This window comes from Aegilops tauschii, chromosome 4 (assembly GCF_002575655.3).
Source record: "Aegilops tauschii subsp. strangulata cultivar AL8/78 chromosome 4, Aet v6.0, whole genome shotgun sequence".
Classification (NCBI taxonomy): Eukaryota; Viridiplantae; Streptophyta; class Magnoliopsida; order Poales; family Poaceae; genus Aegilops; species Aegilops tauschii.
Window position 1 is genome coordinate 363,782,460 of NC_053038.3, and position 22,721 is coordinate 363,805,180.

Sequence of the window (22,721 nt, forward strand, 5' to 3'; positions counted from 1 at the left end):
GACGGTTTCGATGATGCTAATATCTTGTTTCTAACTTGCAGGTTGGATAGGAAAAAGCAGCGGAAGATCAAGGATTGGGCCAGCCATCACAGGAAGTATGTCGTGCAGTTCGCTCTTAGTGTGGAGCAAGCAAGGGCTGGAAAACGAGCCCAGCTTCGTGAGCACTGCCCGATCGCGTTCAACAACTATCTCGCATGGTTTCTTGCAAGTACCCGCGTGGAGGTATGCCAGCCGGCGTATGCTGAGGAGACTCTGGAAGAACCCATCGTTTTTGATGAGGTAGCCCAGCACCAATACAACGCATTAGTCAGGAAAGGCAACTCGGTGATCCCTTCAGCTCCAATGATGAACTTTGTGGTTAGCCCTTTTTGCTTTTCCATTCGCACTTTTCACATCTTCGCTTGCCTAACACTTTGATACCGTTTCTGTTCATAGCGTGCCCAGATCAAGAAAGCAGCTGACGAGACCGAGACTATTCTGGAAACAACCCCGGCTGGCAAAAGCGATGGGGAAGGTGCACTTCGAGAATTCATTAAGGTTCACATCTCCTTCAAACTAGCACTTAACATTTGTTGGTACGTTCCATGTCTCATTCACTTGTACATGTTGCAGCGCCAGGGCCAAAAGTTAAGGCGGCTATCAAACCTTTTCGGTTGTCGTGACCCCGAGTATGTATCACCAGAACGGTCTAGGTCGGCGACACCATCAGATCCCGCTTCGGGGCAGAGCCATGGTGAACCTTTCACGGATGAGGATGTGGGTGGGGTCACCCAAGAGGTATGGCATGATGATATATATCCATTTGTTGATGCATTGCTAACTATATCCTCACACACGGTCTTTCCATATCTTTTGTTGATGCATAGGTTGCTGATGATATGACCTTGGGGACGTACCGGGCTCGGTCTGCATACGAGTTGAAGCCTAGGAGGGGAATCAACAAGTACACACCTGAAGACTTCACCCAAAGAGGCAAAAGGACGGTCGGCACCTCGCGGATGGCGGCTTTGGATGACTATTTGGATGACGATGGCGAACCGGAGGCGGAGCCGGAGCCGGAGCGGGTTCCTCTTCCTAGGAAGGTGAAGAAGATAAGCGTCAAGAGGGGGGGAGGACCCAGCAAGCGTGGAAAGCACTAGTCATCTTAGTTTTTTTATAATGTTGAACTTCGAGTGCGATTTGTTATGTCGTTGAACTTGGAGTGGTCGTACCTTTTATGTCGTTGAACTTGGAGTGGTGGTAGCTCTATGGTAAACTAGAACTTATTGTGATGGTCATTTCTATGAAATGAAGTCTTTTGTGAACCCTTTGTTTCTTATACTAATTGTTATACTTGGAGAAATGATGTCGTACCTGAATGTTTGTTATACTAGTTGTTGAACTGTGGCTGAAAGAACTGTGGCTGAAAAAGACCCAGTAGAGGGGGGGAGGAGGCACAGTAGGTAGGCCTCTAGTTTCAGGCAAAAAAATTGCTAAGTGTTTGTGCAGCGCCTAGCACGGAGGCGCCGCACTCTACAGTGCAACGCCTAGCTCGCAGGCGCTGCACTATAGAGTGTGGCGCCTCCAAGCTAGGCGCTGCATATGTCTGTAACTAGCCAAACTTCTGTTGCTTTTCTGGATAGGTACAGACATATGCAGCGCCTAGCTTGGAGGCGCCGCACTCTACAGTGCAACGCCTAGCTCGCAGGCGCTGCACTATAGAGTGTGGCGCCTCCAAGCTAGGCGCTGCATATGTCTGTAACTAGCCAAACTTCTGTTGCTTTTCTGAATAGGTACAGACATATGCAGCGCCTAGCATGGAGGCGCCGCACTCTATAGTGCAACACCTAGCTCGCAGGCGCTGCACTATAGAGTGTGGCGCCTCCAAGCTAGGCGCTGCATATGTCTGTAACTAGCCAAACTTCTGTTGCTTTTCTGAATAGGTACAGACATATGCAGCGCCTAGCATGGAGGCGCCGCACTCTACAGTGCAACGCCTAGCTCGCAGGCGCTACACTATAGAGTGTGGCGCCTCCAAGCTAGGCGTTGCATATGTCTGTAACTAGCCAAACTTCTGTTGCTTTTCTGGATAGGTACAGACATATGCAGCACCTAGCTTGGAGGCGCCGCACTCTACAGTGCAACGCCTAGCTCGCAGGCGCTGCACTATAGAGTGTGGCGCCTCCGGCTAGGCGCTGCATATGTCTGTAACTAGCCAAACTTCTGTTGCTTTTCTGGATAGCTACAGACATGTGCAGCGCCTAGCTTGGAGGCGCCGCACTGTATAGTGCAACGCCTAGCGCTCAGGCGCTGCACGATAGAGTGTGGCGCCTCCGTGCTAGGCGCTGCACATGTCTGTAGGTATCCAGCAACCAACAGAAGGTATGCCTCCAGTTTCAGGCAAAAATTTCGCTAAGTGTTTGTGCAGCGCCTAGCTAGAAGGCGCCACACTATAGAGTGCAGCGCCTAGCCCGCAGGCGCTGCACTGTACAGTGTGGCGCCTCCTAGCTAGGCGCTGCACTGGTCTGTAGCTATGCAGCCAGAACAGAAGGTACTTTACAGTTTGAGGCACTTGGACTTGGACTTAGTGAATTTTTTAGCTATCCAGAGAGCAACAGCAGCTAGGCGCCACATGGTAGATTGCAGCGTCCAAGTACTTCACGACACATAGTAGTTCATAACACATACTACTTCACGACACATGGTAGTTCGTACAACCAAATCAAGGAGGACACATAGTAGTTCACCGCACATAGTAGTTCTTACAACCAAATCGAGGAAGAGACATAGTAGTTCACGGCACATAGTAGTTCACAACCAAATCGAAGAGGAGACATAGTAGTTCACAAGCAAATCGAAGAGGAGACATAGCTCTATTGCGTAGAGGAAGGCCCCTTTCCCTTCTTCTTCTTCCTCTCTTCTTCCTCTTCCTCCTCCCTTTTTCTTATGAGGTGAGCCTCCTTAACCACCCTCTCCATGAATATCTGCTTGTCCCTCTCTTCTTTTTCAGCTGCAATTGCCCAAAGCTTCATGGTTCTTTCTTCAAAATCCTGTTGACGCTTCTTCTATGCCTCCTCAACTTGCCTCATCAACGCTTGCTCCCTAGCGCGCATCGCATTTGCCGCACTCTGTTTTCGCTTCCTCTCCTTCTCAAGCTCCTCTTCCTTCTTCTTCTTTAGCTTGGCTGCATCCTCCTCTCTAAGCTTCTTCGCCGCCTTCTCCCACCATCCGGCCATCTCATCTTCGCCATCCTCCTTCATCGTTGGTTTGTTGGGTTGGGAAGCCGCCATACCTACAATGAGTGGAACATAATGGTTAGTAAGGACAATAAGAACAAATGGAAGCAAATATGAAAAAGAAGAACATATGGAAAAACAAGAACATATGATACATTATAGTAAGTGAGGAACATACGGAAACGGTCCATCTAGGTATCCAAACATTCCTCTATAACGAACTTGCGCTTGTCCATCACCACGGCCAAGTCCACCACCAAGGCCAAGACCATCACCAAGGCCAAGACCATCACCAAGGCCGAGACCATCACCACGGCCATTACCACCACGTCGAGCTCTTCCACCACCACGGCCGAGACCACCACCACCACCTCTACCACCACCACGGCCTCTTGTAAGTCCAAGTTGCCGACCTCTTGGTTGGCTAGGCACTTGTTGGCTACCACTTGGTTGCCTTGGCACTTGTTGGCTACCACTAGGTTGGCTAACACTTGGTTGGCTAGGCACTTGTTGGGTACCACTTGGTTGCCTTGGCACTTGTTGGCTACCACTAGGTTGGCTACCACTAGGTTGGCTACCACTTGGTTGGCTTCGCACTTGTTGGCTACCACTTGGTTGACTACCACTAGGTTGGCGACCACTAGGTTGGCTACCACTTGGTTGGCTCCCTTGTGTAGCTCCATGTTGGCTTGTGCTTGCATCATTTTTCTTGGACCTTTTCCTTGGTTTCGTACATTTTCTTTTGTTGTGGCCATGACCTTTGCACTCCCCACAACGGGAGCTCTCACGAGGCTCTTGGAATTGGTCGTTGCCCGCTTCGCGGCGCCCACCATGGCCCCATCCGTCCATGTCGCCTCTAAGACGCTTTGTCTTACGTCTACCCCGTTTAACAACCTTCAACTCCGGATCCGGCCATAGTTGAACTCCATGATACTCCGACCATTGTGATTGGTCAAAGTATGGGTGAAAGCGGGGAGCCCATGTTTTCTTGACCGTCATGATTGAGAACTGGGACTCCCTCATGGTGCGTGGGTGATTGATGTCCACATTCCTAACGCGGCCGGCGGCATACAAATGTGAGCATGGGAGATGAAGCAACAATGGCCTCCCGCAAGTGCAATCACATTGTGTTAACGACACCTTGAAAGCCCGACCTCCATGTTGCCGGCCATCGTTTGTGGTTCCTCCTGGCTCTTTCACTTCGTACTTCCACTCCTCATTGTCATATAATATAGCTTCTTCTGAGTCCGCCTTCCGTGATTGAAATAGCAACCATTCATCAACTTTGGGTGGGAACTTGTACTTGTACTTCCGTGGGTTCTCACCCGCTATCTGTGCATTGGTTTCCATCGAGTACTTTACAAAGTACGCATTCATCTTGTCAAATGTGTATTGAACTATTGCCGTCACGGGTAATCCACGTGCACCTTTGAGCACCCTATTGAAGCATTCGGCCATATTGCTTGTCATTTGACCGTATCTCCGGCCATCTTCATCAAAAGCACGTGCCCACTTGTTCCGGTATTGAATGTGCCTATTGAGAAACTCTTGACCCCCGGGATCAAGTTTTTTGTGTGCGAGCAATTTGTTGTACAAAGTGGCGAAGCGCTTATCGGAGAAAGCGAGACAACAATCTTGAAGATCATCGGCCAACTCCTTAAGGCCACATGCCCTATAGAAGTTCGAACAAAAGTGCCTCATGCACCATCGATGGTGCAACGGAGCATGCCCGGGAATGTCAATCTCCACGGCGTTAAGAATTCCTTGATTCCGATCCGATATGACACAAATTTCCCTTTGAGCGGGTAACACCTTCGTCCTCAAAAGATGCAGAAACCACTCCCAGTTGTCATTGTTTTCCACCTCAACCAAAGCAAATGCCAATGGCAACACCCGGTTATTGGCATCACTTGCTATCGCAACCAACAAGGTGCCCTTGTATTGTCCGGTCAAGAACGTGCCATCAATTGCGATGACCGGCCTACAATGTTCGAAAGCCCTCACACATTGCTCGAACGCCCAAAAAGCACGGCCAAATACTCTGACTTTCCTTCCTTCATGAACCGTTGTTTGGTGCCCATGAGGCTCGACCACATGAACCATGCCCGGTTTTGTCGCGGCCATGGCTAACAACAACCTAGGGATTCGGTTATATGCTTCCTCCCATGTACCATACAACATCTTAAATGCAGCTTGCTTCGCCTTCCATGCCTTGCCGTATTTCACCTGGTAATGAAAGATGGCTTTCACAAGGTCAATGACATGTTGGACGCTCATTGTTGGAAGTGTGGATATTGAGTTCGAGAGCCTGTAAGCGATGAACTCGGACGTGAGTTGTTTGTGGTCTTGGGACACAATCTTGCCATCCACCCTTTTGCCTTGGCACATGTGAGTTGGCACACAACTCACTACATGCCAAGTAGGACCTCCTTTCCATGGTCTTGCACGCACAATCCACGGACAACCGCCACGGTGTCTTGCCACTCCTTGTTGGACCTCCTTTCCACGACCTCTACCACCACCACGGCCTCTTGTAAGTCCAAGTTGGACCTCCTTTTCATCTTCACATGCACATGCAACCGTGTAGCGCACATTGACGTCCGAGTGCACCACCTTGTGTGGACGATAATGCGTAACCGAGTAGTTGTCGAGCCACATCTTCAAATCCAACAAGCTGTTGAACTTAGAACCTTTAGCAATCCGGTTCTTGTCGTCTACCAAATCACGGTGAGAGCTTGGCCTAACCCCAAGAGCTACACATTGTCCACCATCTACCACGGCTTCATCCGCGAGACTAACATCCTTGAACAATGTAGTCCGATGATCCCGACCAAATACCTTCTCGAAAGCTTCGGCCTCCTTCACCGTGAACCCCTCCGCATCAAATTGTTCATCGGGACCATCGTCATCCGAGTCCGATGCATATGCACGGGAAAAAGGGATGGAATGGTCCATTGTCTCTTGCAAATGATATTTGTCGAGATCACCCACATTGTTGTCATGGAGATCAACTTCATTGTCATCGTCCGCATACTCATCGTTGTCCTCTTGCAAAGATTCATCTTGGTTGTTTCTACATGGGCTCAATGTTGGCCTCACTTCTTGGGTCAAAAGAGGTTCAACAATTTCATCTTGCTTCAAGGGTGGGGGGCTACTAGCAACCAAAGGGGAGGGGTTCCGGTTCAAGTCCAAATGCAAACTTGACTCAACCTTCTTCGTTGCAAATAACTCAAGAGCCTTGTCTAGTGATTCGGCCACCGTCTCCTTGTATGCAACCCAACGTTGCTCCGAGTTTACACGCATTGTCTTCCAATGGATGTGCATTCCAAAACCAACATTATGCCTTCCCTCCAACTCAATGATATCACTAGGGTCCATCCAATTCAAATCTTTCCTAACTTGTTGCAAGAGCTCCGCATAGCTAGGACTACTATCAAACACAATGTCAAGCTCATCCGGGTCCGGTTCTTTATTGCCTTTCAAAAAGGCGTCTTTGTCCCCATGATGAACAAACACACATGTTCTTCCCATCCCTATAAGCAATGAACACAAGGTAACATTGCTTCCATGAGTACTAATCCATGGATTAACACCGAATACAAACCCTAATATATATATATGAAACAACAACCCTAACCCTAACCATAACCCTAACCCTAAACCTAACCCTAACCATAACCCTAGCCCTAAACCTAACCCTAGCACCAACATAAGAACACCCATAAGAATAACCCTAGCATACTAACAAAGCCTAATCATAGAAATTGGCAAACAAACATCTCACATCTCCACGCAAATCTCTAGATCCAAACTAAACTAGGGTTTCCCCAAACTACCAACAAATGAGCAATGGGAGAACTTTACTTCGATCAAAACAAGGGGATCGGAGATTATTACCTTGAGGGAGGGTTTGACTTCGAAATCCACGGACAAATTCTTCAAATTTGCAAGATTTGGAAGAAGATTTGAGAGGGGGGAGAGTGGGAGAGGGGGCAAAGCTCGGGGAGAGAGTGAGAGAGTGTGTGGTGGGGGGTGGGGGAGGGGGCCCAGCCAAGTGGCTGGATAAGTCACAGTGCAGCGCCTAGCCGCTAGGCGCTGCACATTACACATGCAACGCCTAGCGGCTAGGCGCTGCACATTACAGATGCAGCGCCTAGCTCGGAGGCGTTGCACGGCTGGGTGCGGGCCCGTGGGCTGCCACGGTGGACAGAGGTGCAACGCCGCGGAGCTAGACGCTGCATCGTAGGGTGTGGCGCCGGCGTGGCGGGCGCTACACAAAAGGGTTGGGGGTGTGAAATAGTTTCGCACCCAGTTCATTCTGTGAATTTATTTCGTTTCGAGGTCAAAATTGTCAAATTTGCCCATCGCACCCGCCCATCCCCGCTGCCGGCATGTGTCCGTGCTTGGCGTCGTGTTGACGGGCGACGCTAGGCGTCGGCCCGCCGGCGCCAGGCCTTGATCAGCGGGCTACCGAGCCGTCCGATCTGGCCTTCTACTGCGGTTGGGTGCCCCTCGCCTGTGCCCCAGCACCACGCTGCGTATGCTGTCGCCGTGCTCCCCGACGTAACACCGCGTGCGCCCTGGTTGTAGCATCACACGCCTCGGTTGCAGGACGTCGTCCAAAAGGTTTCCTGCTCCCAGTGCGCCCAACATCGGCCGACCGCGGTCGCGGTGTCCCCTGACGTCAATTATAAGTTCTCTCTACCTTCTGAGATGTACTCCTACGTTCAAATATACAATGGTAGTTTTATTTCAAATAGTCAAAAGATGCCTTGGCACCTACATGCAATTACAATATTTTAATAGTTAATTTGAATCAACAAAACAAAAATCCAAGAAAAAAAATCGACATAGACTATGTCGTGGAATTGTCACGGCAGATGTCCTAGTGTGAGGACTTAGTCGTGAGGCCAACGCATCTATGTAATAGCTTGAGAGGGGTTGGGCGGAATCGAGAGACGCAATATAAGACAAGGATTTAGACAGCTTCGAGCCCCGGGAAACATCATCTGGTAATAACCCTACATGCTGTTTGTGGCTAGGTCTCATTATGATCATGAGGGAGTCGCTAGTAAACCGGCTCTTTGTGTCTAGCCCTAGAGATTGTTTCTTCTTGCCTTTCCCCCCTTTGGGGAGCCTTGCCCCTCCTTATATAAGTTGAAGGGGCGGGTTACATGTGGAGTCCTATTAGGATTAGGACTAGTCTACCTTCTAATACAAACCGGATACAAGTCCTGGTCTTAACTCCTTGTAAGGTAAATATTCATCATGCCTTTCCTCTTAAACTGGCCCACCATTAACATAAACCGGCCTTCTGGGCCTTGGGCCTTGGGCCTTGTCATCCGCCCGCCGCCCGCCGGGTTACTAGTGCATCACAATGTTCAGGAAGGTTGCTTGTAAACCGTCTGGTCAGGACGGGTCGCCAGTGAATCGCCAAGTGTCAACCAGGTCTCAAGTAAAACCGCCAAGCCCGGCCGGGTCATATTTCCGGCCGGTTCATACCGCGGGGTATATCCCCGACATTAGGCCCCAGTTTAGCTTGGATTTATCCATGGTAAACTGATCCTGTAAACAAACACAAGAACAATTTTGACAAGTTGTACTCCGGGTTAAAAATTCTTGTAAACCGGCACCTGATCATCCTTAACTCCTTGTCATTCCCTCCTTCTAGAAAATCCTGGTCAGTAGACCAGCTTCATAATCAACTTGCTTGTAGAAAAAAATGTTGTAAATAAAGAATCCATTTGACTCGGCCTTCAATGCTCTGATTTGACAAAAATATTGGTCTTCAAATATTCAACTGATATTCAGCCGGCTTAAAAATATAGAACTTGCCGATCTATGATTTCCAAAATCGCCGGGTTATAAAAACTGATACTTCCGGGTCATGATCGTTTTCAACGCCGGTTCATGATTGTTGCCAACGCCGGTTCATGATTATTCATGACGCCGGGTTATGATTGTTGCCAACGCCGGTCCATGATTGTTGCTAATGCCGGTTCATAATTGTTGGTGACGCCGGGTCATAATTGTTGCAGACACCGGGTCAATCTGGTTAGCTCAAAACTGAATTTTGGAAGATATTTCTCCCTTATATCCATATTACTTGTAGCCCCCAAGTCTTGAACAGAACAAAGTGATGATTTGAGACTTGTTTCCATATAATTACTGCCACTTTGAAGAAATCCATGTTGTTCATCTCAGTCACTAGTAAAAACTGAATACTCCATATATGTAGCCCCCAAGTGCCGGGTTATCATGCTTGCAGCAACCTGGGACTTGTAATTGCCTTATGCTCATAAAAACTTCAACCAGTGTAGCCCCCAAGGGCCGGGTCATTATGCAATAATGAGCAGGGACTTTGTAAATATAATCATGTAGATTTGAGCAGTGATGTGTAGCCCCCAAGGGCCGGGTCATTATGTAATAATGAGCAGGGACTTGATATATACTTTAATGAAAATAACATCTTATAATGTAGCCTCCATCGTAGGGCTTGAACCCACGTCCACAAGGTTAAGAGCTTTTGTGCTTTATCAACTAAGCAATGGACCCTTCGATATAATGGATTTATCTTGTGTACCTTGAATTGTTGATAGGAGCAATTGGTAGCCCCCAAGGGCCGGCTCATTACAATGTGATGAGTCGGGTCTTCAATAAGGTGAGCAAAAAATGACTTTGCATTAGCCCCCAAGTGTCATGGTGCATGCTTGCAGCGACACGAGACTTGCATATTTGATGTAATCTCAACTTGAATAATGTAGCCCCCAAGTGCCGGGTCGTAAGCCTGCAGCGACTCGAGACTATTCCTTCAATTGTAGAATAAATCATATCCATTGATAATATAATAGCCATTGCGCTAAAGCGACTTTGAAAACCTTAATCATAACACTGGTTACTGATAACCATAATAAAATCCAGCCATGTTGGCTATTAAAGATTTGAATAATATAACCTGGTTTGAAAACCGGTTCCTGCAATATAAACCAGTATATCCATGCAGATATGATATATGCTATGATGATGTAATGATGATGCAATGTATGATGCAATATATGATGATGTATGTGTATGATAACAGAATACTTCAATGAAACTAGCATGATAGCCACTGGAGTATCCTCGCTTTCTGTAGGCCGGCTCTCACATGACCCAATCGATGTTTTAACCTGGATAAGTTCAGGGTCTTGTTTAAAGATTGACTTATCGAGAGTACACGAGGTCGGAGTAGCATCATGCAAACAGGCAGGTTTAACCAAGTTTCAATGAAGGCGGCTTAGTAGCCTGGGTTCATCCTCGCTATCTGTAAGCCGTGCCCTCACATGACAAACCGGCGTTTTAACCTTAACGAGTTCAGGGTCTTGTTTTAAAGATTGACTATTAAGAGTTCGTCGGGCCAATCAGGATTACCTGATGAAGAAGCAGCTGGCATACAGGCAGGATGACCCGGAAGGGTTATGTCCTCTTATGTGAATACACCTATGTTTGAACAAGATAACCCAGTCAAAAGGGTAGTAACGCTATGTTCTCTTTGGTGAATACACCTATGTTTGAACAGGAAGCCCCCAAGTAACCATAATAAGCTGAGCCCATAAGGCAGGATACCCATGTTTGAACCGCACATCATGGCAGCAAGTTCTCTTTGGCAACCTTAACTCGACCTTGTGAGAGATGAATTCTTTTTGAACCGGATGTTAAACCGGATATTGAGAGCTTCAATGCTTTGGGGGAGACATCTTTCCCTTGAACCGGATTTTAAACCGGAATCTTCATTTTCAGCCGGAAATTTTCTGACGGCCTTTAAACTCGAACTTGCGAGAAGTTAATTCCTTTTTGAACCGGAAATTCTTAAACCGGATTTGAGAGCTTCGGAGCTTTGTGGGGGAACAGATTTCCCTTGAACCGGATTTTAAACCGCCATTCTTCATTTTGAACCGGAACTTTTCTGGCGGCCTTTAACTTTTCATGAAGATGGTAGTAGCCTCCGGGACCAGGTTATCTTTCCCTCCAACGTCCTGGGGTTCTTGACTTCACTGAACCGGCAACATTTGCTGAGTCATATCATTGTAGCCCCCGAGTCTCAAGGTGACTCGAGGAGTTGGCTTGAGATTCTCCATATTTGACCATGATATAAACCGGCATAACTTGTATATCATTGGTGTTGATAGCACGATGTGAATCCACAGAAGGTTGAGGTGACTGTGGCGGGTTATAAATGATCCCGTATGAGCCGTGTCAGCAACTCGGCCAATGGTTCCTTCCAACTGGCTATTTGAAGTTATCCAAACTGTAGTGGCGGCGACTTGTGCGCCTGCCCATTGAGCCACCCAGTGCAGACGGCGGTTGATAGTATATGACAACCTCCATTTTGGTTGAAAGAAAACCGGGCTTCCCAAGCCGTGACTTGCTCATACTCAATAAATAGCTCATGCAGACAAGTCCGGCCCGGTATGTTGATGTAGACCAGGCCACAAGAGACAGGCAGCAAAGACGACTGCAGCATCAGAGGCAGCTCGGACAGATGAGTCGGCCGCATGTCACGGCATTGCAAGCCAGTGCGGACGGGGAAAATTGGCACCGGTGTTGTAAACCGGCACGGGCGGACGAGTTAATGTAGACCGGGTCCGCAGAGGCGGCGGCTTTGTGCACGTCCATTGAACAGCAATCAAACGCGATCCCGGCAAGTCGATGTAGACCGGGCTGCAAGGGCGGCGACTTGTGTATGTCCATTCATCATGTAATATGTCTCGGACTATCGCCAGGCGGAATATTATCCACCTGTACTCCATACCCGTGGTATAAACCACATTTGTAATGAATAATGATCCTGTATATAAGAATATACAAATCAAAGTAATTTGTTCTTTGATAGAAACAATATATGCTAATAAAATAAGTTTAGAGAGATATCACCTGACATATTCGGATAAATGATGATCCGTATATACCGTCCTTGGATAGTCTGCATCTTTCTTGATAACTGAATGGCCATCACTTTAGTCAATCCTCGACTCATAATAACCATGCATGCATGCGAGGTGGTTTCAATAATGGAGCGATGATGCGGAGGTGGAGCGAATCATGGCGACAGCAGCGACTTGGCAGCATGGATCAAGGGCGATGGAAGAACGGCATGATGATACTGGGCCACAGAAACACGGCCGATGCAGGCCGGTTTGGTTGCGGCGGCCCGCACGGGCTTGAGGTTGCAAGGCCGGGCCATGGTGATTTGAACAGGCGATTCGACGGCGGCTTTATTGGGTTGGCCTGACCCGGCACCGGAGACAACTTTTGAGAACAAGGGTAGAGTCGGTGAAGATCCGATGACTCGATGCGCGGCCATTGGCCCGGCGGCGGACTCAGGCGATGTTAGCGGGCAACAACGATTTGTCGGCGGATTGAAGAAAACGGAGACGGCCCAAGTCCGCGGCGAGCCTCGGCGGAGGTGGCGGATCATCAAAGCAGTAGGCCCTGTGTCGGTGTCAAAACCGGCGGATCTCGGGTAGGGGGTCCCGAACTGTGCGTCTAAGGCGGATGGTAACAGGAGGCGGGGGACACGATGTTCACCCAGGTTCGGGCCCTCTCGATGGAGGTAATACCCTACTTCCTGCTTGATTCATCTTGATAATATGAGTATTACAAGAGTTGATCTACCACGAGATCGTAGAGGCTAAACCCTAGCTAGCCTATGGTATGATTGTTGTTGTCCTATGGACTAAACCCTCCGGTTTATATAGACACCGGAGGGGGCTAGGGTTACACAGAGTCGGTTACAAGGGAGGAGATCTACATATCCGTATTGCCAAGCTTGCCTTCCACGCCAAGGAGAGTCCCATCCGGACACGGGTCGAAGTCTTCAATCTTGTATCTTCATAGTCCGATAGTCCGGCCAAGGGATATAGTCCGGCTGTCCGAGGACCCCCTAATCCAGGACTCCCTCAGTAGCCCCTGAACCAGGCTTCAATGACGATGAGTCCGGCGCGCAGATTGTCTTCGGCATTGCAAGGCGGGTTCCTCCTCCGAATACTTCATAGAAGATTTTGAACACAAGGACAGTGTCCGGCTCTACAAAACAAATTCCACATACCACCGTAGAAAGAATAATATTTCCACAAATCTAATCTGCTGACACATTCAGCATGACATCACATCATGGCCCGGCCATTATTCGAACCGTTTTTCACAACCAGCCGCTGCACATATTGCGAGGCGGTTTTCTTGGCATGTCTTGTCGAAGCAGAGATCGTGTCCCCTTATCACGGGATTCTCATCAATACGGGTGTGGGTAACCCTACTGCGCCATCAATTACGGCGCTTGGGGAATAAGAGGTTTTACCAGGCAAGTGGGGAGGCGCAGAATCCCTGCTGCCTTTATAAGGGGATAAGGACTCCCTTTCGCACCCACGCTTTCTACTTCCCGATTCATTCCCCTCCGCTCAAGCTCCAGCGCCCAAGCGTTCATCTTCTCTGCCCACAAAAGGCCTTCTGAAGATGTTCGGATCCGGAGCAGGAGGCAAATGGATGGCCTCTACCGTCCGAGAGAAGGATATCAAAAAGCTTCGGGAGTCCGGGTACCTGGCCAAGAAAATCAGCCACCGTCTCCCGACGGCGGGACAGATCGTCCCTACTCCGGAACCCCACGAGAGGGTTGTATTCCTCCCTCACTTTGTCCGCGGGCTAGGGTTTCCCCTTCACCCATTCGTTCGCGGCATCATGTATTATTATGGGATCGATCTTCACGATCTGTCCCCTAATTCCTTCCTCAACATGTCGACATTCATTGTCGTGTGCGAGGCTTTTCTCCACATCTCGCAGCACTTCGGTTTATGGCTGAAGATTTTTAACGTGAAGCCCAAGGTGGTGGGCGGCGAGCATGCCGAGTGCGGGGGCGCCATGGTGAGCAAGATGCCCAACGTCATATGGCCAACGGGAGCCTTTAATGATTCTGTCAAGGAGTGGCAACAGCAGTGGTTTTATATCACTGAGCCGCGCGGCATGGAATGGGCCGCCTCTCCCGAGTTCCGATCCGGTGCCCCCTTGCGGCTTACATCCTGGGTCAAGAAAGGCCTGGACTGGTCCTCGTCCGACGAACTGTCGGTGCTCCAGACGCGCGTTGAAGATATGGGAGACAAGAACATTGAACTTGTCAATGTAGTCCAGGTGATGTTAGTTCGCCGGATCTTGCCTTGTCAGCACCGGACTTGCAATCTATGGGAATTCGATCCGGCCAGGCACCAAACCTTGCGAGAGCTTTTCGGCTCCTCGCAGAAGGACATTTGGAAGGTACTTTTCAAGTCCAGCGAATCATGGCCGGACTCCGCCGAGGACCGCGGGTACCAACTGTCCCGCCCTGCAAGTTCGGTAAGTCATCAAACTTTTCTATCCGCGTAACCCAAAGGAAGCGCTTAACGTGTTTTATACAACTCTCCCAGGGCTGGACGAAGAAGGCGGAGCGGATCCATTGCCCGGCCCCGCTGCCCGAAGAGCCGGCCGTCCCACTTCTGACGAAGATGCTGGTCCCGGCGCCTTACAAGGTATCGAAGAAGACGGCCGAGAATGAGGCCAAAAAGACCCGGGGCGGCCTTCGTCGCCGCGGCACTTCGGACACAATATCTGAAGGCTCTGATGCCCATTCCGCCTCCGAAGAGGACGAGGAGGAGGAGGAAGATGAATCCCCCGCGGGGGGAAGAAAGAAGAGGGCGGCCTCCGTACACTTGGAGGCCGAGCTGCCCAAAAGGGAAAAGGCTCCTCTTCCAGAGGAGTCCACTGCCGCCGCCGACAGCGGCCCGGCATGGGATCCCAGGGCCCAGCCCCTGGTGAATTCGTAAGTATATAAAATCCGAGTACGTTTTAGGCGTCCGGACTCATCATGGCATAGTATTTTAACCTAAGCCATATTTTTTGTAGTCCGGCGAAGTCCCGTACCAAACAATCCTCATCAGAGGATTCGCTGAGCTCAGATGCTATGGAGAGCGGGACGCCCCCGAAGGCCCCTTCCTCCAAATAGGTGCATAACACTGAGGCTTCATCCCAGAAGGACCCCGGCCAAGGAGGAGAGGAAAAGATCGTGAAGGAGGCGCCTAGAGGTCAAACCTCAGGGGCCCGACACATGGGGGAAAAGATTTGCATGGGAGATGACGACGGGGGCCATCCTGAGTTCGGCTCCCAGCCGGATGCGATTCCGGAGATTTATATGGCTCCAGAATCAGGCAGGCAGCCCCCCTTGGCTGGAGGGGGCGTGCCTGTTCCATCGGCAACCTCTGTCCAACCAGAGGTGTCGGATGCTTTGTTGGTGGCGCTGAAGAGCGCCTCCATCGTTGATGAACACCGTGCCCTTATGGGTGCGGTGATTGAGAAGATTCAGTCAGCTGAGAGTGGACTGAACGAAGCCTGTGTCAGCCTTATAAGAGGCTTTGAGGTATGTTTTTGAGTTTTCGAAGAGTGTCATAGTATAGATAGTAGCCCCTGATGCACTGTTCGGTGAAAGAAAGAACCGGACAGAGGATCGAATTTATGTTCGCGGGAAGACTCATTGAATGACATCTATTTCTCTTCTGTTATAAGCAGGCGTCTGTAGCGGCTGCTGCTTCTCATACTGCGGAGATCTCCGGGCTGAATCAAAGTCTGGAGCGGGCCAAAGAAGAACTTGTCCAATTGAAAATGCAGTTGAGAGATAAACAAGGTATGGACAAGTCTTGTTCGCGTTTATTGCGAATGAATTTTTAGTATGAACTAAGCTTCATGATTTGCGCTAGGGATTGTGATCGAAGTCGAAGCCCTTAAGAAGGCTGTGGCCGAGCCGAGAAAAAGGCAGCAACAGAGCAGGCTCTTCGTGAGAAGCACGAGGCCAGGGTTATTAAAGCTGAGCAGGAGTTGCAAGAGGCCGTGAGGAAGTGCGAGACCTTGGAGCAGAGTTTAACGGAGAAAGAATCCGAACTCACCCAGGTGCATCAGGCCACGAGCGATGCCCGGGGGAAAACCCAAAGTGCCCTGCAGGGGATCCAAGAGGCGAGAAAGATCGCGGCGGGTAAGGATTTTTCCATGCAAAGCAAGTATTTGAGGAGAAAACTATGTTTCTAATTTTGAATCCGGATTTCTCAGGGGTATTTGCCGAGCTACCCCGCAGCATATCAGATGTCGCCCAATTCTACCAAGCCGAAGAAAGGAACACTGCAGATAAGCTCTTCTGGTCGCACTATTTGGCGCCGAATTATCCGGTGCCTTTTGCCGATCAACTGAAACAGCTGATCGAACTGCATAAGGCGCCGGAACTAGCCATGAAAGATTTGGTTATCCGGCTATGGCCTGCTGAGCCGATTCCAAGCAGCTACTTCGGGCTCGTGAAGCGGCTTGTAAGCGCTTGCCCTCGACTTGACGTCATCAAGCGGTCGGTCTGTATAGAAGGTGCGCGAATGGCCTTCGCCCGCGCAAAGGTGCACTAGGGGAAGATGGATGCTGAGAAGCTGATGACCGAAGGGCCGCCAGAGGATAAGGAGCACCGCAAGCCCGAATTATATTATGAGAGTGTCCTGAAAGGATCCTACCTTGCAGCGGGGCTATGCACCAAGGACATTATATTTCCATGAATGCCAATCATGTTGTCCTTTGTAATGTCTGAACAAGGTCATTTATTTGTTGCCTGTTATATAAAAGTTTACCCTCCTGTGCGGCCGTTTTATATGTTAAACCTGAGAGTTGGCCAGTCGTCGGCTTGTGCCCCCATGTAAGAAGTACGGGGGTATTCGGGATAAACCTGAGCACTCTTTATCCCAGTTTTGGGTCCTTCGAAGGAGGTGCTCAGCACAACGAACTAGGCAATCGGACTATAGGGCTTTATCACTCTCACTTAGCCATAGGAGCTTTAGTATGGTAGGCGCAGCCCCTGGTGTTCGGAAGACCGTACTAGGGGCTCTATAAGCACCTGATCGGAGAAAAAAACGATCCATCGCACGCTGCATTGGTTATGGCATTATGCGGGAGCAATCCTTAAAGATTTTGTGACCTCTCGAACAACTGACCAGCTCTCACCGTATCATGACAGTCAGTTTTCGGCTTTCTCTACTGAGGTGCTCGTCCGGAAGAACCGGGACACAATCGCAGTAGTTCTCCCAGTGCGACCTTAGCCGATATAGCGGAATGTAAGGTACCAACACATGGGAGCCGGGCAAACCCAACTATTGATCCAAGACATGATTCGGAGCTGATGCATATAATGCTATAGGTTCGGGGTGCCGAACTTCCATGAAGGTGTTCGGACTTTATTGCCGTGTTATGGGTAAACCGAAGCCCCTGGCATATTTTAAGGCATATCACTGTGTACGGATGCCACTTGACAAAAGAATTTCAATAAAAAATAACAGCAGGTAAACGTCATATAAATCCACATGTTGTATTTGAATAGTACGTCTATGCGTATGGGTACAAGTAATGTGATAAAAAAGGAATATGATTGCGGAACCTGCTGAGACCAGGGGGAAGAGGCTGAGTGCGGATCCGTAATATAGCCGGATGGTCATTGCGGGGAATGTCTAAGGATTCCCTTGCGCGTTCAAGCTGCCTCCGTATAGCCCGTCCTGGTCGACGCGAAGGTGAACCTGTGAAGGAAATGTAAGAAATATTTGCGTGCCGGAGAGCGGTTGAGCCGCTAAATGCGGCCTGTCCTGGCCTTCGCCGGAGTGTTTAATTGAGCTCTGGACGAGCCGGGCTATCCTTCCGTGAAGTAGTTCGGAGTCCCTTGACGGTGTCCGGGAGCCTGGACGTCGACTCGAGGTTCGGCTGCAAGGTGCTGCTCGTTGCTTCTGCTGCTAAGGCAGTTGTGTATTTGTTGGTGCCAAGGGAAAGTTCGGCCTTGCCATTAACCGTGATGACGCCGCGTGGACCGGGCATCTTGAGCTTACGGTAGGCATAATGTGGCACTGCGTTGAATTGAGCGAACGTGGTTCGTCCGAGTAGTGCCTGATAATCACTGCAGAAAGGGACGATTTTGAAGATTAACTCTTCGGTACGGTAATTTTCTGGTGATCCGAAGACTACCTCAAGGGCAATGGAGCCTGTACAGCTCGCTTCCACGCCTGGTATAATGCCTCTGAAAGTGGCTTTAGTGGGTTTGATTGCCGAATGATCGATGCCCATTTTGTGCACTGTGTCTTGGTAAAGCAGATTTAGACTGCTGCCTCCGTCCATAAGGACTCGAGTGAGGTGGAACCCATCTATTATTGGGTCGAGGACTAGTGCGGCTGGATTGCCCTGATTGGCGTTAACTGGACGATCCGTGCGGTTGAAGGTGACCGGCCCTAGTTTATATTATGGGACAACTAGTTCCGTTAAGTCGGCATCCCTAAGGGTGCATATTCGGTCCGAGTTGGTAATTTGGGTGGTATTTACCACATTCACCGATAGAATATGCGGGGGGAATTTCTTTTGCCCTCCCGTGCTCGGTGATCTGGGCTCTTCATCGCCATCATCGCTTTGAGACCCCTCTTCTCCGTCTTTGGCGCCTGCCCTGTCGGCTTGTTTGAAGACCCAGCATTCTCTGTTGGTATGGGTGGCTGGCGTTCCTGGGGTGCCATGAATTTGGCATTGGCGATCGAGTATGCGGTCCAGACTGGATGGACCCGGATTGTTATTTTTGGGCGGCCCTTTCCGCTGACCGGACTTTGAGCCCCTGAACCCGGCATTAACTGCTGTATTTTCGGCGTTTTCACCATATTTGCGGCGCTTATGTTTGTTGCGTCGTGGTTTGCCGTTGTTATCCATGGCTTATGATATGCCAGGTTTGCTTGCTGTATTGCTACTACGAGCCAACCAGCTATCTTCGCCCGCGCAAAAGCGGGTCATAAGTGTTGTGAGGGCTGTCATGGATTTTGGCTTCTCTTGGCCGAGGTGCCGGGCGAGCCATTCGTCACGGATATTGTGCTTAAATGCCGCTAAGGCCTCTGCATCTGGACAGTCGACAATTTGGTTCTTCTTAGTTAGGAACCGGGTCCAGAATTTCCTGGCCGATTCCCCTGGCTGCTGAGTTATATGACTTAAATCGTCAGCGTTCGGCGGTCGCACATAAGTGCCCTGGAAATTGTCCAGGAATGCATCTGCCAAGCTCTCCCACTTCCGATGGAGTTTGCCGGCAAGCTATTGAGCCAATGCCGAGCCGGCCCTTTGAGTTTTAGCGGGAGATACTTGATGGCGTGTAAATCATCCCCGCGGGCCATGTGAATGTGGAGGAAGAAGTCTTCTATCCATACCGCGGGGTCTATAGTACCATCATATGATTCAATGTTTACGGGTTTAAACCCTTCTGGGAATTCGTGATCCATTACTTCATGAGTGAAGCATAGGGGGTGTGCAGCGCCTCTGTGCCAGGCTATATCACGACGCAGTTCATACGAGTCTTGTCTGCTGTATTCGGCCCGGCCGGACTTGCTTTTAGCGTATCCGGCGTGACGGTCATCGTCCCGCGTTGGGGCGCGCCCCCATGATCCGTAGATCGATCTTGCATGTTTTGCTTTGTTTTCCAATACGTCTCGCAGGTTCCGCGTGTTACCCCGGGCCTTGGTATTTTTGTTTGAATGGCGGCGGGGTGCGGGCTGTACTTCGGGCTGATAAGCCTCTCTGTCTCGGCCACGAGGTGGCCGGTCAGCCGCATCATACGATGGTGATGTAGGTTTCAATGTCTCCTCCTCGAGTTGGGGTAGCAACCTGCGCTTTGGGTAACTCTTGGTTGGGCGCGCGAGTTCATAGTCTTCGGCCGCCAGGACTTCAGTCCATTATCTGCTAGCAGATCTTGATCAACTCGAAGCTGTTGTTGCTTTTTCTTCAGGCTATTTGCTGTGGCTATAAGCCGGCGCTTGAAGCGCTCCTCCTCGACGGGATCCTCAGGCACGATAAATTCTTCGTCGCCGAGGCTCACCTCGTCTTCGGAGAGAGGCATGTAATTGTCATCCTCTGATTCTCCGTTTGCTGCGTGTTCCGGAGGGCTAGCTTGTTCATCCTTCCGCTCGAAGTCTGGCTGGAGGGGATTATCGTCATCTTCGGCACTATCCGGAGCGTTATTGTCTCTTGTGCCAGTATCGCTGCTTTTGCTATGGCGAGACTTAGAGCGGCGCCGCTGACGCCGGTGCTTGGATTGCTTCTTGGAGGGATTATCCTCCGTTGTCTTATCGCCATCCCCCTCTTCGGGGGTGCCACCATGTATATGTCATACGATGAGGTGGCAGTCCAGCGCCCTGTGGGCGGTGGTTCTTGTTCCTCTCCTGCATCGTCGTCCATGTCGTCGATGTCTTCGGAGCCAAAATCGAGCATGTCGGTTAAGTCGTCGACAGTGGCTACTAAGTGGGTGGTGGGTGGGGAGCGAATTTCTTCGTCGTCCGCATCCCATTCTAGCCGGACATAGTTCGGCCAAGGGTCTCCTGACAGGGAGAGAGACCTCAACGAGTTTAGCACGTCGCCGAAGGGCGAGTGCTGAAAGATATCCGTGGAGGTAAACTCTATGATCAGCGCCCAATCAGATTCGATAGGCACGAATGCAGGCAGCTCGGAGCCCATGGCCGGGGACGAATCCAATGGTTCGGCAACACGGGTCTCGGAGGAGGTGAAGTTAGTATTCGTCTCTATCGCCGCTGAGTGTGCGGCCTTCGCGGCGGGGTCCACCCACCCGTCCTCAGATGGCGCAATTTGTTCCGGATTGAGGGCCGGAGTAGTTGCAGGTGTGATCTCCCGAACACTGTCCGACGGCAGAGCTAAATCATGCTCGTCGTGATTGTGCGGCGCACCTGACATGGGCTCGAATCCATCGGAGATCAAATCTCCACGGATGTCGGCAGTATAGTTCAAGTTTCCAAACCTGACCTGATGGCCAGGGGCGTAGCTCTCGATCTGCTCCAGATGGCCAAGCGAGTTGGCCCGCAGTACGAAGCCACCGAATACGAAGATTTGTCCGGGGAGGAAAACCTCACCCTGGATCGCATCGTTGCTGATGATCGAAGGAGCCATCAAGCCTTATGATGACGGCACAGTGGAACTCTCAATGAAAGCACCAATGTCGGTGTCAAAACCGGCGGATCTCAGGTAGGGGGTCCCGAACTGTGCGTCTAAGGAGGATGGTAACAAGAGGCGGGGGACACGATGTTTACCCAGGTTCGGGCCCTCTCGATGGAGGTAATACCCTACTTCCTGCTTGATTGATCTTGATGATATGAGTATTACAAGAGTTGATCTACCACGAGATCGTAGAGGCTAAACCCTAGAAGCTAGCCTATGGTATGATTGTTGTCGTCCTACAAACTAAAACCCTCCGGTTTATATAGACACTGGAGGGGGCTAGGGTTACACAGAGTCGGTTACAAGGGAGGAGATCTACATATCTGTATTGCCAAGCTTGCCTTCCACGCCAAGGAGAGTCCCATCCGGACACGGGACGAAGTCTTGAGTCTTGTATCTTCATAGTCCAACAGTCCGGCAGAAGTATATAGTCCGGCTGTCCGAGGACCCCCTAATCCAGGACTCCCACAGTGGCCACCCTTCCATTCCCTTCTTCCTCCTCGGCCACCCCTTCCCCTCCCCAGCGCCACCCCTTCCCGTTCTCTCTTGCCCTGCTCACCGTGGCCAGATCCCATATGAACCGCCGACGACTGCAGTCCACTCCGGCGCCGGCCTTCCCTTCCTTCCTGGCCCTGCGATGGCCATCTCTTCTCCCTCCGGCGCTGGCCCTCCCCCTCCTTTCCATCGGAGCCCATCTCTTCTCCCTGGGCCCTCCTCAGCAGCCCCTTCTTCTCTGGCTGTGGCAGCCCTCTGTGCCGCCGGAGCCTTCTTCCCTTGCTCCACCCAGCCCCTGCTCTAATTCTTCTTCTTCAATCCCCTTGTCCTGTTGTTCTGATTCATTTGCTACCCGCTGATGTATTTGCAGGTTGGCCTAAAATTTGGAACCCCTCTAGTATGAATATGATGCAATTTTGTGAACCAATATATGGTCTGATCTCCGATGCATGCTTATGTGTGATATGGGGATATGATGCATGCTTATGTGTGATATTGGGATATGATGCATGCTTATGTGTGATGTTCTTGTTTGTATTGTTGAACTTGGACCTATCTAAACTATTTGTTTTGTTACATTTGGAACAATGTATTGTTCAACTACAACTTATTTGAACAATTGTATTGTTAAATTTGAAACTATCCCTTCTTGTCATTGAGAACTTGGAACACCTATTTAAACTATATGTGTTGTACTTTGTTGGTGTAATTTTTTTTTTGCGTCAATATTATATGATGTCGTCCTCGATTTCTAGAATATGATAAAAAATTGCTATATAATCATCCAATTATAGTCACACATTATATTACTTCTGTTTTTGATGCATATACTAATGTTGCTATCAATTCCATAGTTTGACATCCAAACATGGTTTCGTATTGAAACCTCGGAATAATTCCGTGAGCCAATACAATAAACATCCAAACAACAGAATTCGTATTCATGTCCATTACAATTTCCTGGCTGAATTGGAA

The 22,721-nt window shown here is 49.9% G+C and overlaps 1 long non-coding RNA gene across 1 annotated transcript; it reads left to right on the plus strand.

The window, feature by feature from the left end:
- The first annotated feature begins 310 nt into the window (after window positions 1-310).
- Window positions 311-1,470, plus strand: LOC141021529 (uncharacterized). Its single transcript, XR_012182847.1, has 3 exons — window positions 311-537; window positions 613-777; window positions 867-1,470. It is a non-coding gene; the product is annotated as an uncharacterized lncRNA (long non-coding RNA).
- The last annotated feature ends 21,251 nt before the right edge of the window (window positions 1,471-22,721 follow it).